Below are 19,517 nucleotides of genomic sequence, written 5' to 3'. Positions count from 1 at the left end.
TTCATTAAGGTCTATAATCTATTTCAAATTATTTTTAATAGTTCTAGTATCAATCAGGACTCCTTCTCTTCCATACAGATTCTTAAGTGTTTCATGAATATTTACTGAAATACTGAAGGAGATATTATTTCTCCTCCAAATTTCTTTTGGTTTTTCTTTTTCTTTATTTCTTTATTTTCTTCTTCTTCTTCTTCTTCTTCTTCTTCTTCTTCTTCTTCTTCTTCTTCTTCGTCTTCTTCTTCTTTTTTTTTTTTTTTGCAGGGAAGGGATCAGGAGCTATACTGGGAATTGAACACAGGGGCACGTGACCACTGAGCCACCACATCCCCAGCCTATTTTGTATTTTATTTAGAGACAGGGTCCCACTGAGTTGCTTAGCACCTCGCCATTACTGAGGCTGACTTAGAACTCAAAATCCTCCTGCCTTAGCCTTCCTAAGTCACTGGAATATAGGCATGTGTCACAGTGCCGAGCTTCCTCCAAATTTCAATAGAACATTTTTTTTTTCTATATCATGATCAGGTACCTGCAGGACAACTTCTTCAGTTTCCATTATATTCTTGTCTTTCTTTCTATACAGTTGGCATATGTTTTGTTATATTGTATTTATTTATTCATGGGGTGTATTGGTAGTGTTTAGCCTCTAAAAAAATTAATATTGATAAAATCTAAATAACCTGCACAAAACTAACAGATGGAAAATGAAAGACCAAGGCTTTATGTCCCATTCTCTGTGCTGTATAATTTTTATTAATACTTCATATTACAAATTTCTATGAGAATATTATTTTTTTATATAGAATGGTTGTATGGGTGAAATAGAATTGCTGAGAGCCAAGGCTGAGTCTGTATGGCCCCTGGCATTTTGCCAAAAGTATTGGTTGACAGGCGAGGCATTACTATCCGCCTCGGCCACTACTTTTGAGTTCTTCCTCTACTTTGGAGTTCTCATGGGGATTCCTGGGGATTCCCCGAGAGTTCCCATTGGTTGGGGAAGTGCAGGAGGAGGGATTTCCGGGAGAGATATTTACGGCTGCAGGTTCCTGGACAAGCCGCTTGGCGTTGGGGAGAATTCCCTGGGAGCATGTGTGAAGTGTTTTGGTAGAGTTCAAAAATAAAGTTTGTTCCTGCTTCAGTGGCTCGTGATTTGTGCCCAGCCAGACTGCGGCATAGAATAATTAATATGAATTACCTTTATTAGTTATAAAATACTAAATTACAAAATAAAATATTATAAAGAGGCAGGTTTGGTACTTTTCACTCTATTGGATGGTATCATTTTTTAATCCAGACTATCCCTATTATCTGTATCTCACTGAATATGGTTCTTACTGTTTCTATATTATAGAACAGTTGGCTTCAAACTCATTTCTTTATTCCAAAGATTCAGAGTAGATATTTCTTGCATCCTTTGTATATAGTTATAGGGATGTAGAAATACAAGCAGCAGTAATATACCTCTTCCAGTTCTCTACAGTAGTCGCTTCCCATGAAATGTCTTCTACAATATCGCTTTCCAAATCTTCTAGTTAGATATTGTCACCAAGAGTCAATTCAGAAGGTTTATACTGAAAAAAAGGCAGAGCCCTCATCAGCTGGCATACTGGAAAGTCTATGTAAATCAGAAAACACCCTCTCATATAATCTGTCTGGCAAACTGCTGTCAGAAACACCATGACCAAGAAATTAAATCACCACTTTAAGACACAAGGACTTACCTGTTGTAGCAGTTAAAATTGCCTCAACTAATGCACTTAAATTTTAGTTTTCCCGTGTGTGAATTGAGATTACACTAATAACACAAATAGGCTCTTGTGAAACATTGTAATTCATAAAAAATTTATTTAAAAAATTTTATATATGTTACTAAAGTATAATCATTCCTGCTTTTTAAATTTCAGAAGTTTAAATTCTGTTTCATTAACAGACTGAACATGTGGAAAGTTGGATCATATAATAAATAATTTTGTTACTTTGAGTAACTGACATAATGCTTATAAATAATATATTATAAAGTATAATAAATAAAGTATAAAATAAAATAAAATATTATAAAGTATAATAAATAAAGTGTATATCAATCTAGAGGTTGATATTCTGGCTTTTAAACACAATCATAGCTTTATATTATCAATAATTTTGCATTATAATATACAAAATTTTATTAAGAGTTCTTTTTGAATATTTAAGATCTTCAGAATTTATATTTCTTTGTAGATTTATCTTTTGTTATACTCTTTTTTTTCTTTATATATGACCGAAGAATGCATTGCAATTCTTATCACATATATAGAGCACAATATTTTATATCTCTGGTTGTATGCATAGTATATTCACATCAATTCTTGTCTTCATACCTGTACTTTGGATAATAATGATCATCACATTCCACCATCTTTAATTACCCCATGCCCTCTCCCTTCCCCTCCAATCCCTCTGCCCTATCTAGAGTTCATCTATTTCTCCCATGCTCCCTCTCCCTGTCGCACTATGAATCAGCCTCCTTATATCAAAGAAAACATTCAGGGGGCTGGGGATGTGGCTCAAGCGGTAGTGTGCTCGCCTGGCATGTGTGCGGCCCGGGTTCGATCCTCAGCACCACATACAAACAAAGATGTTGTGTCTGCTGAGAACTGAAAAATAAATATTAAAAAAAAATTCTCTGTCTCTCTCTCTCTCTCTCTCCCTCTCCTCTTACTAAAAAGAAAAAATAAAAAAGAAAACATTCAGCATTTGGTATTTGGGATTGGCTAACTTCACTTAGCTTTATCAGGCGGGTGTCTCTTTCCTCCCTCACCACTCCATGTGCATCCCTCCTGAAGCTGCGCACTAGGTCCAGGACGATCCCCGATAGAGGAGGACCATTCTTCTGTCAAGGGTATACAATTAGCTGTGCTCCCCTGCTAGAACCTCCAAACAAGCTCTCAAAGTCAATTTTGTTATACTCTTTACAATATATTTAAATAATGGAGCACCAAAACACACATACACACACACAGCCTTGACACTACTTTTGTATCATAAATAAGAAAAAAATATATATTAATCAAGTAACTATAAATTTCAGGTAAAATATTCATTGAAAAATGCTACCTCATCTCTAAATCTATTGCCTTTTATTATACACTATAAAACGTAAAATCAATTATAAATGCTCATATAATAAACAATAAAGTGCCCCAAATATAAGCATTGTTTCAATGCCAATCCCAGTACACTAAAATGAAATTTTATAGTTTAGTTTAAACTTGAAAATAACTTCTCTGTTACAATTGTGTTGGATGTTTAAATTGGGGCTTTCTGGAACAAAAATACATACAGTTTAGAGAAGCATACATGTGTGACATATAGAAGTTCAGAAAATATTGTATAAACTTATGCAATCATTTAATTTTCCATTTTAAAAGTACTGTTTCCATTTTTTTTTCCTACTTTGTGGAATGGCTAAAATGGCCAAGTATTTTAAAAGAATAAAGAAGTTAGCATATTATTTCTTGATTTATTTGAACCATTTTTTGACAATATGAGTCATAAGGAATAAAAGGTAATATATAAGAAGTAGTTGTGTAGATATTACATCTCTTCATGAGCATAATTGACAGTAGTGCTAGCAACTAGCAGTTGCCTGGGTCTCTGTAAAAGATTAATCTGTTGATAGATAAACTGTCTTTAATACATTGCTCTTTCATAATCACTGAGATTTCTGTGATATTACATTATATTACAACTCCTACTTCAAAAAGCTCAGAGTGCTTCACAGATGTTATATATTAATTCTCAGACTCTCTCCAAGGTCATATCTACAAATAATTATTTCCTTTTTTCTTTTTATTTTTTTATGTATGATGAGATAACTCTAAACCTGTTTCAGTCCTAATGTAGCATTCAGATTACATAACTCCTAATTTGTAGCCACAGTTAAAATGTGACCATATTCAAATATGGTGGAATATGCAAAAGTAAAACTAAACATAAGAACTGAAGATTTAATTATAATGAATTCTTCAACTTAAATTTAAAAATCACTAATATTAACATAATAAAAACAGCAAAACTATTTTGGACAAGAATTAATTCTAAAAGATATATATATATATATATATATATATAGAGAGAGAGAGAGAGAGAGAGAGAGAGAGAGAGAGAGAGAGAGAGTTTTACAAACATTATATAGAACATTATATGAATACTTCAAGTTAATTTTTACCAAAATAGTTACTTTTCATTTAGACATTATGTTGTTATAGGAAATACATTTAATGTATTTTGAATTAAGTCAGTTTTCTCTAACTAGCTATCTTGTTTTCAATGAGGAAAACAAGAGCTTGACTACTATAAATGTTTTAAGCTAACCCAAACACAAACATTAAAATTAAAAGTAAGAAATAATTACATATAAAATTACATATACAGGAACACATTTTATGTTTAAATTCCAAGAAAATAAAGCTAATATATGAAGGCTACCATTGAAAAGCAGCAGTCATGTAAGCAAAAATAGATATATTAACTCTACTCAATTAAAAAAAGTAATGTTTTGCCTGGCACCATGGTGCAATCCCAATGGCTCAAAAAAGCTGAGGCAGGAGGATTTTGAGTTCAAAGCCAGCCTCAGCAACAGTGAGGTGCTAAGTGAGAACTTGTCCCTAAATGAAATACAATATAGTGTCCCTGAGTTAAATCCCTGGTACTCCTCCCTGCAAAACAAAACAAAAAAAAAGTAATATTTTGCAGGTAGGAATATTGGAAATTAAGCAGAGTAAATGAATTGTCTTATTTACTTTGTAAATGAATTAGTTCAAATGTAAGCCAAAGTTTGTCAAACTTTAAACTTTCTGTGTTATTTTCATGATTTCTGTTATCTAGTGATTTTCTTGTATTATCTTAAGTTTGGTAAAGAAATCCAAAAATATACGTAAATTTGCCTTCAAAATCAAAGAACATGTATGCTGAAATGCTACTATTCTGCACCAGCAATGGAGCCCAGTTGTAGTAGCCCAGAAGACTCAAGCTTGAACAGATAACCACACTCCTGAGACACAATGAGTGTCACTGAGAACCAGAATTATGTAATTTAATAAAACCTAGAGTACAATAGAATAACCCAACACTGGACATCATGAGTTTCAGTGTGGCTTATGAATGGTCTCATTACTCAGCACTGAGACACACAGCATTGAGGAAAATGTCACCAAGTAGATAAGGGAGTTCTCAATTTGTGAAATGACAATCTCTGCTACCCTTTTCTGGCTTCATACTTTCCTGTCATAGTTCATCAGTAGTCCTTGACTAGCCTCACATTTCACTGCATCCTATCAATTATTGGTTATTTATCAGTTGCAGGTTGTTTAAAAAAATCATATAATCTAAGTACCCACATGGCAACCGGGTAAGATTGTCATTTATTTTGTTCCTAGAATGTCTATATGTTCTTTTGAGTAAGTGTTGGAAGAAGAATTAAACTAAGAGTTAAATCCTCAGAACTTCTTGATGTTAGAGGAAACTGTGTAACTATTTCTTTCTAGATTTTATTAAATTTATGTACTTGGCTTAGTTGACAATCCATAAAAACAATTCCTTTCTGTCAAAGACTCTCATGGACGTTGTTTCTAATTTTATTTAGTGATTTTAGATATTTTGTCTTCATAAGAACTTTATTATGTACACAATTAAAATGTTCTTTAAAAAATGTTCTTTGCATAATAATTTTATGTTCTCATTTTTCTATCCCCAATATCATTTAGTTTAATACAAAGGAAATAAATAAAATTAGGAGATCAGAGACTTATGTTCTAATACTTCTAATTTTAGTGTTGTGACACATGACTAAACCAGTTCTGGTTGGCTCCTCTGACCCAGCTTCCACAAAGGAGGCAAGGTAGTCAAGAAAGAGAAAGAGCATGCCTCAAACCTGGTTTTACAGGGGAGAATCCACTTAAATGAGGCAAGGGGTCAGGTTTTAGGGGGTTGAATCTAGCTTTGTTATGTCTTGCAGACCAGCAGATTGACATCTTGGAAGATCACGTCCATCTCATGTGTTGTGTGATGATCAAAGGCAGAGCAGGCTTTCGCCTGGACACATTTGTGCACAGCCCAGACAGAGCGTCATCATCAAGCCAGTCTACTTTCTGTGCTCAGGATGCTCACAGCTCACACACACAGAGCCCATAGCTGGTTTGCCACATACATAGCTACTGTCCAGAGTGGTTTCCAACACTTTTGAACAATAACAAAATAATCCACAATCTCTGGATCTCTGATACTTAATGTATAAAACAAATGGGATTGACTAGTTGGTATTAAGGCTAGCTAGAAATCCAATATATTATTTATCTCAGAGTCTAGCAAAACAATATATAGTGTATAATAGTTGAATGGAAGATTTGTAAAGTATTATTTATAAAAAATATTTATTTTTCCTTTTGATAGAAGGAAAACAAATATTTGGGAACAAGAAAAATAACTGTATTCTTCGCTATCATTTAAATGGAGTCTGTTTAAGAGTAAGCATTTCCATGCCACTGGGCAGAGCACATTTTTATTGACAGGCTTGGCTATGTGAATTTGGGATAAGAAAATCTGAGTGGAAGTACCATATGACAGTTCTAAGGCAATCCCTAAGTCATTTCATATTTTACTAGTTTTCCTGAAACTTTGGGTTGGCTGTTAAGACAACATGGCCCTATACAGTTGATTCTATTGAATATAAATATATATTATATATATATATATATATATATATATATATATATATATATATATATATATATATGGCAGAGGCACCAAACTTACAACCCATAAGTGACAAGAGAGAAAAATAATTTAATAATTAATATTAATATTGGATATTTTAATTTATTGGATTAAAGTAAGAATTTTTTTAATTATATTTTTTATTGATTATTTAAAGCATTACATAGCTCATGATATATCATCTTTCATACATTTGACTCAAATTGTGTTTTGAACTCCCATTTTCACCCCAAATACAGATTGCATAATCACATCTGTTACATATTCACATTTTTACATAATGCCATATTAGTGACTATTGTATTCTGCTACCTTTCCTATCCCCTACTATCCCCCCTCCCCTCCCCTCACCTCCCATCTTCCCTCTCTACCTCCCCTGCTGTTGTTCAATTCTCTCCCTTTTTTTCTCTCCCCCTTGCCCCTCATAACCTCTTATAATTTTATGTATCATTGAAGGTCTCCTACTATTTCCATGTGCTTTCCCTTCTCTCTCCGTTTCTCTCCCCCCATTCGTCTTTGTTTACTGTAGTCTTTTCCTCATGCTCTTCCTTCCTGTTCTGTTCTTAGTTGTTCTCTTTATATCAAAGCAGACATTTGGCATTTGTTTTTTAGGACTTGGCTAGCTTCGCTTAGCATAATCTGCTCTAATGCCATCCATTTCCCTGCAAATTCTATGATTTTGTCATTTCTTAGTGCTGCATAATACTCCATTGTGTATAGATGCCACATTTTTTTATCCATTCATCTATTGAGGGGCATCTAGATTGGTTCCACAGTCTAGCTATTGTGAATTGTGCCGCTATAATCATTGAGGCAGCCGTATCCCTATAGAGCGCTTTTTTAAGGTCCTCATGGAATAGTCTGAGAAGTGCGATAGCTGGGTCAAATGGTGGATCCATTCCCAGCTTTCCCAGGAATCTCCATACTGCTTTCCAAATTGGCCTCACCATTTTGCAGCCCCACCAGCAGTGTACAAGTGTACCCTTTTCCCCACATCCCCGCCAACACTTATTGTTGTTTGACTTCATAATGGCTGCCAATCTTACTAGAGTGAGATGGTATCTTAGGGTGGTTTTGATTTGTATTTCTCTGACTGCTAGAGATGGTGAGCATTTTTTCATGTACTTGTTGATTGATTGTATGTCCTCCTCTGAGAAGTGTCTGTTCAGGTCCTTGGCCCATTTGTTAATTGGGTTATTTGTTATCTTATTGTTTAATTTTTTGAGTTCTTTGTACATTCTGGATATTAGGGCTCTATCGGAGGTGTGGGGGGTAAAAATTTGTTCCCAGGATGTAGGCTCTCTATTTACCTCTTTTATTGTTTCTCTTGCTGAGAAAAAACTTTTTAGTTTAAGTAAGTCCCATTTGTTTATTCTTGTTGTTAACTCTTGGGCTATGGGTGTCCTATTAAGGAATTTGGAGCCCGACCCCACAATATGTAGATCGTAGCCAACTTTTTCTTCTATCAGATGCAGTGTCTCTGATTTGATATCTAGCTCCTTGATCCATTTGGAGTTAATTTTTGTGGATGGCGAGAGAAAGGGATTCAATTTCATTTTGTTGCATATGGATTTCCAATTTTCCCAGCAACATTTGTTGAAGATGCTATCCTTCCTCCATTGCATGCTTTTAGCCCCTTTATCAAATATAAGATAGTTGTAACTTTGTGGATTAGTCTCTGTGTCTTCTATTCTGTACCATTGGTTCACCTGCCTGTTTTGGTGCCAGTACCATGCTGTTTTTGTTACTATTGCTTTGTAGTACAGTTTGACCTCTGGTATCGCTATACCTCCAGATTCACACTTCCTGCTTAGAATTGCTTTTGCTATTCTGGGTCTTTTGTTTTTCCATATGAATTTCATGATTGCTTTGTCTATTTCTACAAGAAATGCCATTGGGATTTTGATTGGCATCGCATTAAACCTGTAGAGAACTTTGGGTAATATCGCCATTTTGATGATGTTACTTCTGCCTATCCATGAACAGGGTACATTTTTCCATCTTCTGAGATCTTCTTCTGCTTCTCTCTTTAGGTTTCTATAGTTTTCATTGTATAAATATTTCACCTCTTTTGTTAGGTTGATTCCCAAGTATCTTATTTCCTTTGAGGATATTGTGAATGGAGTGGTTTTCCTTATTTCCATTTCAGAGGTTTTGTTGCTGATATACAGGAATGCCTTTGATTTAGCATGTTGATTTTATGACCTGCCACTTTGCTGAATTCATTTATTAACTCTAGCAGCTTCTTTGTAGACTCTTTTGGGTCTGTTAAGTATATTATCATGTCATCCGCAAATAGCGATAGTTTAATTTCTTCTTTTCCTATTTTTATGCCTTTAATTTCTTTTGTCTGTCTAATTGCTCTGGCTAGTACTTCGAGAACTAAATTGAATAGAAGTGGTGATAGAGGGCATCCCTGTCTTGTTCCAGATTTTATAGGAAATGCCTTCAGTTTTTCTCCGTTTAGGATGATGCTAGCCTGAGGTTTAGCATATATAGCTTCTACAATGTTGAGGTAAGTTCCTGTTATCCCTAGTTTTTCTACTGTTTTGAACATAAAGGGATGCTGTACTTTGTCAAATGCTTTTTCTGCATCCATCGAGATGATCATGTGGTTCTTGTCTTTAAGTCTATTGATGTGGTGAATAGCATTTATTGAATTCCGTATATTGAACCATCCTTGCATCCCAGAAATGAATCCTACTTGATCATGGTGCACAAGTTTTCTGATATGTTTTTCTATTCGATTCGCCAGAATTTTATTGAGAATTTTTGCATCCAAGTTCATTAGAGATATTGGTCTGTAGTTTTCTTTCTTTGAAGTATCTTTGTCTGGTTTTGGGATCAAAGTGATGTTGGCCTCATAGAATGAATTTGGAAGAGCTCCTTCTTTTTCTATTTCTTGAAATAGCTTGAAAAGTATTGGTATTAATTCTTCTTTGAAGGTTTTGTAGAACTCCGCTGTATACCCATCCGGTCCAGGGCTTTTCTTGGTTGGTAGTCTTTTGATGGCTTCTTCTATTTCTTCCTTTGTTATTGGTCTGTTTAAATTGTGTGTGTCTTCCTGTCTCAATCTGGGCAAATCATCTGCCTTAAGAAATTTATCGATATCTTCACTATCTTCTATTTTATTGGAATATAGGGTTTCAAAATACTTTCTAATTATCTTCTGTATTTCTGTAGTGTCTGTTGTGATATTGCCTTTTTCATCCCGTATGTTAGTAATTTGAGTTCTCTCTCTTCTTCTTTTCGTTAGCATAGCTAAGGGCTTGTCTATCTTATTTATTTTTTCAAAGAACCAACTTTTAGTTTTATCAATTTTTTCAATGGTTTCTTTTGTTTCAATTTCGTTGATTTCTGCTCTAATTTTAATTATTTCTTGTCTTCTACTACATTTGCTGTTGTTTTGCTCTTCCTTTTCTAGGTTTTTGAGGTGTTGCGTGAGATCATTTATTTGTTGTTTTTTTCTTTTTTTTTTTGAGGTAAGAACTCCAAGAAATGAATTTCCCTCTTAAAACTGCTTTCATTGTGTCCCATAGATTCTAGTATGTTGTGTCTGTGTTATCATTTGATTCTAAGAATTTTTTCATCTCCTCCTTTATGTCTTCTATAACCCATTGATCATTCAATAACATATTGTTCATTTTCCATGTGATGTAGGATTTTTCCTTCCTTCTTTTATCATTGATTTCCAATTTCATTCTATTATGATCAGATATGGTGCATGGTATTATCTCCACACCTTTATATTTACTAAGAGTTGCCTTATGGCATAATATATGGTCTATCTTTGAGTAGGATCCATGTGCTGCTGAGAAGAACGTGTATCCACTTGATGATGGTTGATATATTCTATATATGTCGGTTAAGTCTAGGTTATTGATTGTGCTGTTGAGTTCTATAGTTTCTTTATTCAGCTTTTGTCTAGAGGATCTGTCTAATGGCGAGAGCGGTGTGTTGAAGTCACCCATAATTATTGTGTTGTGGTCTATTTGACTCTTGAACTTGAGGAGAGTTTGTTTTATGAACGTTGCAGCTCCATTGTTTGGTGCATACAAATTGATGATTATTATGTCTTGTTGGTGGATGGTTCCTTTTAACAGTATATAGTGACCTTCTTTTCCTTCTTGATTAACTTAGGTTTGAAGTTGATTTTATTCGATATGAGTATGGCCACTCCTGCTTGCTTCCGAGGGCCATGTGAGTGGTATGATTTTTCCCAACTTTTTACCTTCAGCCTGTGTATGTCTTTTCCTATCATATGAGTCTCCTGAAGGCAGCATATTGTTGGATTTGTTTTTTTGATCCAGGTTACTAGCCTATGTCTCTTGATTGGTGAGTTTAGGCCATTAACATTCAAGGTTACAATTGAGATATGATTTGTACTTCCAGTCATGCTTCTTTATTTATTTATTTTAGTTTGGCTAGTTTTGCTTTTTGGTTACTTTCCTCCCCCTTTACTGAGATACCTCCTGCTGTTAGTTTTGGGCACTATTTTTCAATTCCTCTTCTTGTAGTGTTTTGTTCAAAATGCTTTGCAGAGCTGGTTTTCTTGCTGCAAATTCTTTTAGCTTTTTTTTTATCGTGAAAGATTTTAATTTCATTGTCAAATTTGAAGCTCAGTTTTGCTGGATATAGTATTCTTGGTTGGAATCCATTATTTTTCAGCGTTTGAAATACATTATTCCAGGATCTTCTCGCTTTCAAAGTTTGTGATGAGAAATCGGTCGTTAACCTAATTAGTTTACCCCTGAATGTAATCTGCCTCTTTTCTCTTGTAGCTTTTAGTATTCTCTCCTTGTTCTGTACGTTGGCTATCTTCATAATTATATGTCTTGGAGTTGGTCTATTATGGTTTTGAATGTTTGGGGTCCTGTAGGCTTCCAGGATTTGGCAATCCATTCCATCTTTCATCTCTGGGAAGTTTTCTAGAATTATTTCATTTAATATGCTGTCCATTCCTTTGGTTTGAATCTCTGTGCCTTCTTCTATCCCTATGACTCTCAGATTTGGTTTTTTTATGACATCCCATATATCTTGAATAGATTGCTCGTGGGATTTAAGCATCTTTTCTGTGTTGACTATATTCTTTTCAAGTTGATAAACCTTGTCTTCATTATCTGATGTTCTGATTTCTACTTGATCAAGTCTATTTGTAATATTCTCGTTTGGGTTTTTAATTTGGTTTATAGTTTCCTGCAATTCTAGGATTATTGTTTGATTTTTTTTTAAGATCTCTATCTCCTGGTAGAGTTCGTTCTTTGCCATTTGAATTTGTTTGTTTAATTCATTTTCAAAATATACTTTTATTTCTTGGACTTGCTGTCTCATGTCTTCTCTAATATTCCTTTCCATTCCGGTTAGGTATGCCTTGAGTTCTTTCCCAATCCCTGTTTCTGATGTTTCTATGTCCTCCTGTAGAATTGAGTTGTCTTGCATTGTTTGTAATCCTTTTTTCCCTTGTTTTCTCATGTTGTCCACGTTACTTTCCAGCTCTTTTTGATTGTCGTGTTTCTGCTCTCTTCTATAGATTTGTTTTGTTTCTGTATTACTCTGATGTCTCTCCTTTGTGTTGTTAAACTATGCCTGCTAACGTGGATTCCGCTGGGAAGGAATTCCGACGTCCGAGCTCCAGTGACGACACTACTCTGCTATGACGGGCCCCAGTCTCCTTGCCGGGGTGCCCTAATGGGGGGGTGTGACTGGACTGTCTCTGTTTGGTTTCAGCTCCCGGTCGCGGCAGGCGGGCAGTCTCCAGCCACCCAGTATCACAGGCCGCGGGCAGGTTATCAGTCACCAGTGGGTGGGCGTTCTCCTACCGCCCAGTTACGTGGGTAGTGGGTGAACTGTCGCCGGCGGGCCTGCAGTTTACAGCTGCCCAGTCGCGAGGGCCTTGCCTCTAGTCTCCTGGTTTCTCCTGCTAGTTTTGGTTTCTCCTGTTTTGTTGTTGCAATCTGTCTGAGAGTGGCGGTGGATACTTCAGCTCTCCAAGATGGTGGCCGCTGGTTGCCTTAGTGGAGTGTCCCTTGTGGGAGATGGGGCTGTACCGCTTCCTTCCCCGTCTGCAATCCCGAACTCAGCCCGGGGGTCAGTGCGGGCTTGGCTGGTGGGATACCACAGTGTTGCAGCCACTTATCTCCCTGCTTACCAGTTAATCCCTTCTCTGCGCCGCCTCGCCTTCTGTAGCCGCGGGGCAGGCCGCGCGAATCAGACAGCCTGGATCTCCGGGGTCACACCGTTGGCTTTTGGGATCCCCGGCACTCTATGGTTTTGATTTCTTCTGCTTGCCCCTCCCCAAGCGCTGGCTAGACAGGTTTTGTTTTGGCTGCTGATGGAAGGGGGGGTTGAATGTCAGGTGCCTCTAGTTCTCCTTTAGTCTTTATGCAGGCTCACTGTGATACTCCCTCCCCCTGAAAGTCTAGGAGAGATTTTATGCGAAATCCCCCTATGTATGGGGGCTGAACTGAGTGACACACACCTGTTTTGTTGTTGCAATCTGTCTGAGAGTGGCGGTGGATACTTTAGCTCTCCAAGATGGTGGCCGCTGGTTGCCTTAGTGGAGTGTCCCTTGTGGAGGATGGGGCTGTACCGCTTCCTTCCCCATCTGCAATCCTGAACTCAGCCCGGGGGTCAGTGCGGGCTTGGCTGGTGGGATACCACCGTGTCGCAGCCACTTATCTCCCTGCTTACCAGCTAATCCCTTCTCTGCGGCGCCACCTAAAGTAAGAATTAATCAGTGAATTGGAGTTAAATGAATACTACTGTCCCATTCATATTTAGTGATCATTGGAGTACTGTAAACCATATTTATACAATTGGAAGTCTGAAATAGACTCATTTTACAATTTTCTCATTTCATTATCTCCCTATTTTCATTCAACAAAATTTTATGAGCTTTGTTATTATTAATGATTTATGATAAGGAATCATTAGTAATAATATATTAAATGCTTAATTAATCTTAGAGTTTTTATTTCTTTTTACTCTAAAACTTACTCAGATAAAACATTAAGTAAAACTGGGCAAGAATGTTAAGATGGCACATATTACCTTTGGATATATTATCCAGATTGTTTATATATATATATGTGTGTGTGTGTGTGTGTGTGTGTCTGTTTTAAATATATTAACATTCTTATAAAGACACTTATAAAAGAAATATTAAAATATTGCTATTTTTTAAATTATATGTAGGATATTTCACCACCCTCTTTTCATCGATGGATATGTTATCCTGATCCCTCCAAAAATCAACAATGAAACATCAGAGTTAAAGTATACTATAGAGAAAATGAACTTATCATACATTTAAAGAACAGAACAATTCTCCCAATAGCTGCAGAATATATATTTTATTCTAGCAAGCAAAATTCAATAGCACATCAAAAAATTTTAAAAAGCAAAAAAGCATCCACCATGATCATGTTGACTTCATACCAGGAATAAAAGCATGGCTCAACATATACCCAAATCAATAGATATAATACAAACAATGACAGAATGAAGGATAAAATCATATGATCATTTCAGTAGATACAGGAAAATAATGTGCCAATATATATTTATGATTAAAAACTCTAAACTAATTAGATATAGTGGGATTATACCACAGAATGACAAAGGCTCTACCAACATCATACTGAATGGGGAAAGGCTAAAAACACTTCTTCAATGATCTTCTTTTTTTTTAAGAGAACGAGAGAGAGAGAGAGAGAGAGAGAGAGAGAGAGAGAGAGAAAATCTTTGTTTTGTTTTGTGTTCTTTTGTTTTTGGAGATGGACACAACACAATGCCTTTATTTTTATGTGGTGCTGAGAATCGAACCTGGTCCTGCCCGTGCTAGGCAAGTGCTCTACCGCTGAGCCACAATCCCAGGCCTCTTCTATGATCTTCTATGGTCAAGAATAAGACATATGCTCTCTCTCCACTGTCATTTAATATAGTGACAGAAATTATAAATTAATCAAGAGAAAGAAATAAAAGGCATGCTGAAAAAATGAGGAAGTTATATTATCTTTGTTTATAGAAGTTAAGTTTATATACATAAAAAGGACTACCAAAAAAGATTAGAACTGATAAATTAATTCAGTAAATAGCATAATACAAAATTAACATATTAAACTTAAGTAACTTTTCTAAACACTTATAACAAATTTGATGAGAAAGAAATCATGACATCAATCCCATTCACAATAGCAACATAATAATAAAATGCTTAGGAATAAAATTACAAAAGGAAATGAAGAAATCTGCAATAAAACCTACAAAATACTGATGGAAAAAACTGAAGAAGGCACCGCCCCCTTGAAAATTAGAAATACCTTCCATGTTGATGGAATGGAAGAATTAATATTGTTAAAATTTCCATACTATTCAAAGTGGTCTACTGATTCAATAAAATCTCCCACAAAAATAACATTGACATTCTTCAGAGAATTGTAAAAACAATCTTAAAATTTGTATGGAAGCACAAAATTCCCAAATACCAATGCAATCTTTAAAAAATTAAACAACATAGTTGGAGGCATTACTATACCTGATTTAAAGTCTCTTCACAAAACCATAGTAACTGAAGCAGCATGGCATTCACATAAAAACAGATAGGATGATCAATGGAAGAAAATAAAGATCACAGAAATAAACCCACACGTTTGCAGCCAACCTATTCTCAGAAAAAAGTGCCAAAACCACACTTTGCATAAAGGATAACTTTTTCACCAAAAGGTGTGAGAAAAATTTGATATTCACATGCAGAAAATTGAAATTTAAGCTGTATGCCAGTTTCAAAAAGCAACTTAAATGAAAGAAATAACTGTAAAATGTGAAAGTTCACAAAAATTTGACATTAGTACAATTACTAATTTCCAAATAGGTGTCCCAAAGCATGGGGAACAAATGGAATGTTCTTTGTGAAATGGAATACATCAAATTGCACCTTCTGCACAGGAAAAGAAAAAAAAAAGTGAAAAAACAGTCAAGTGAAGGGAAAAATGCTAACCATGTCACAAAGGATTAGTATCAGAATATATAAGGAATACAATATACACATACACATTTAAAAAATTCAATTCGTTAAAAGTATATAAATGATTTGAAGACAGACTTCTCAAAAGAAGAAATACAAATTAACAAATATATTTAAAATGGTTCAGTGTTATTTGCAGTTAAGAAAATAAGTGCAAACCAGATGCACAATGAGATGGCATCTCACCTCAGTAAGGGTGACCTCTACCAAAAACAAACAAACAAACAAAAATGAAGATGTGGAGATAAAGGAACTCATAAACAATGCTGAAGGGAATGTAAATTAGCACACTTATTATGAAAAACAGTAAGGAGTTTCCACAAAAAGCTTAAATTACTTCCACCATATGACCCAGCTATCCTACTTCTGAATATATATCCAAAGGTAATAAAATCAACATACAAAGAGATACTTGTATGTCTATGTTTATTATTATATCATTCACAATATATAAAATCAGCATGTGTACCTCATTAACTGATTAATAGATAAAGGAAGACAATTTCTTATATTCATATAATTGAAAATCATTTTGTCATAAAGAATAATGAAATCCTACATTTGCAAGAAAATGGATGGATCTGGAGACATTGTGTTAAATTAAATAAATCAGACACAGAAAAGCAAATACCGCATGTTCATTCTTATATGTGAAAGTTAAAATTTTCAGTCTAAATATAGAATGATAATTACTTAATGTATAGTAATAATTACTGAAGGTTGGGAAGAGTGGAAGAAGGTAGTGGATAAAGAAATGTTGGAGGGGCTGGGGATATGGCTCAAGCGGTAGTGCGCTCGCCTGGCATGCATGCGGCCAGGGTTCGATCCTCAGCACCACATACAAACAAAGATATTGTGTCCGCCGAAAACTAAAATATTAAAAAAAAATTCTCTCTCTCTCTCTCTCTCTCTCTCTCTCTCTCTCTCTCTCTCTTCCTAAAAAAAAGAAAAGAAATGTTGGATAATAAGAACCAAAACACTGTTGAACAGAGGAATAAATTAAGGCTTCCTCATAAAAAGGGGATGACTATACTTCACAGTATATTCACAGATTTTATAAAGATCTAGAAGGAAAGAGCTCAAAGTCTCCAAACATAAGGAAATAATAACAGTACTAATTGTCCTGACATATAAGTGCATGCTGTATGCATGTGGCAAAATATTAAATTTAACCTTGTTAATATGTAAAATTAGTACATGCTGCTAAAATATCAATCTATATAATAAGCTAATATAATCTAATTGAAAATATCACAATAATCCAATAAAGTTTAAAACCAAAATGACATATCACTTCAAAACTGTTATAGTGACTATTACCAAAGTTCAAATGAAACAGGTGCTGCTGAAACTCAGTAAAAAGAGAAACTTTGAGTTCTTTATATATCTGGGATATTAGTGCTCTATCTCATGTTCTTGTAGTGAAGAAGTTCTCCCACTCTGTGGGATCTCTCTTCATGTTATTGATTGTTTACTTTGCTGAGAAGAAGCTTTTTAGATTGAATCCATCCCATTTAAAACCCAATCAATAAGTGGGCTCGTGAACTGAACAGACACTTCACAGAAGAACATCCACAATTGATCAACAAATATATGAAAAAAATGTTAAACATCTCAATTAGAGAAATGCAAATCAAAATTAAGATTTCATCTCACTGCAGTCAGAATGGCAATTATCAAGAACACAAGCAACAATAAGTGTTGGGAATAATGTAGGGGAAAAGGGTCACTCACACATTGATGGTTGGACTGCATATTGGTGCAACCACTCTGGAAAGCAGTAAGAAGATCCCTCATGTAACTTGGAATGGATCTACCATTTGATCCAGTTATTCTACTCCTCAGTTTATACCCAAAGGACTTTAAAACAGCATACTACAGTGACACAACCACATTAATGTTTATAGCAACACAATTGACAATAGCTAAACCATAGAACCAACCTAGATGTCCTTCAATAGATGAATGGATAAAGAAACTGTGATATATATACACAATGCAATTACTTAGCATTTAAAGAATAATAATATTATGGCATTTGCAGATAAATAGATGGAGAATATTATGCTAAGAGAAATAAGCCAATTCACCAAAAACCAAAGGCCAAATGTTTTCTCTGATATGTGGATGCTGATCCATTAAGGGGGATAGGGAAAGAGAAGAATGGAGGAACTTGGAATGGGCAGAGGGGAGTGGGGGGGAGGGGGAGTGAAGGGAAGGTTATAAGTGTTCTGACCCTGGAAATACACAGAACAGTCTTCCTCTGGTGAGCAACCTCCTGGGGGGTAACAGGTACCCTGTTTCCCACAATTGGACTATTCTGCAGTTTCTCCCAGGAACTAGTAAGATAACTAATACATGTACAAGGCCTAGCTGCTGTGGCTATGCCCTCCATGAGGAGGTTCTGTGCTAGAATCTTTCAGCCTTGACCTTGATCTCAGGCACATAGCTCCTGGGAATAAAGGAACTTGCCTGCCTGATAACTAAAATGTTTCACCAAGCTCCAGTGCTCCTGGACCTGCCCATTTAAAGGTAACTTCAGACAACGGACTTTCTTGAAAGCTACAAAAAGTATTTAACATTGCATATTGTAACTGTAGAATCTAACTGCGGAATAAGTAACCATAGTGATACAATAAATAATAATGTAGTTTGGGCACTAATGACCTAATGTAACCTATTGGTATAAATAAACCTGGCCGCTTAGAAAAACAGCCATTTTTCTGCCTCTGTATCTTGTCTCTGTGTCTCCTTTTATTCCTTTACAAAAGGGAGAGGGTTTGGGGGTGAGAAGGATGGTGGAATGAGGCAGACATTATTACCCAATATACATGTATGATTACACAAATATGTGACTATACTTTGTGTATAACCAGAGAAATGAAAATCTGTGCTCTATTTATGTACAATGAGTTGAATTGCATTCTGCTGTCATGTGTAACTAATTAGAACAAATAATATTTTTAAAAATATAAAGTAACTCTGAAGACTCTTGATGAAAGTATAAATTGGTAAAGGTAGTATGGTACTTTCTCAAAACATTAAAAGTGCAAACTACTACCTGATTCAGCTCAGAAATCCCACTTCTGAGTACATTTCCAAAAGAAGGGAAATCATTGTCTTAAAGGGATGTTTATGTTTGTTGCAGCATTATTTATAGTGATGAAAATATGGAAACAAATATCTATGGATGAATAAGCAAAAACTTTAATATGTATGCATGTAATGGAATATTAGTCATCCTTTAAAAAGGAGGAAATCCCGCCATCCAACATGGATGAACATGGAAGTCTGGGTGCTAAGTGACATAAGACAGCTACAGAAAGATAAATACTTTTTGATATCACTCACATATGAAATATTTTAAAAAGTCAGACTTATAATAACAATATAATGGTGATTTCCAAGGCCTGCAGGTTGGGGGATCAGATGATTTTCAAGGGTAAATTATTTGAATTATGTCATAAATAAATAAATTAAGGAATCTTAACAACATAGTGACTATCACCAATAATGTATCATATGCTTGAAGTTTTCTAAGAGAGTAGATTTCAAGTCTTCTCACCAGACATAAGGAGAGGTAACTCTGAGGTGGTGAGTATGCTAATTAGTATTATTGTGATGAGCATCTCATCATGAATATGTATCAAAACCACACATTGTTCATCTTAAATGTATAGAATACTTGTCAATCATACCTTAATAAAGCTAAAAAAGAAACAAATATAGGTTTTTGAAT

The sequence above is a fragment of the Spermophilus citellus genome, assembly GCF_964194105.1.
Source record: "Spermophilus citellus genome assembly, chromosome: 5".
In the NCBI taxonomy this organism is placed as follows: Eukaryota; Metazoa; Chordata; class Mammalia; order Rodentia; family Sciuridae; genus Spermophilus; species Spermophilus citellus.
This window is presented reverse-complemented; position numbering follows the sequence as displayed.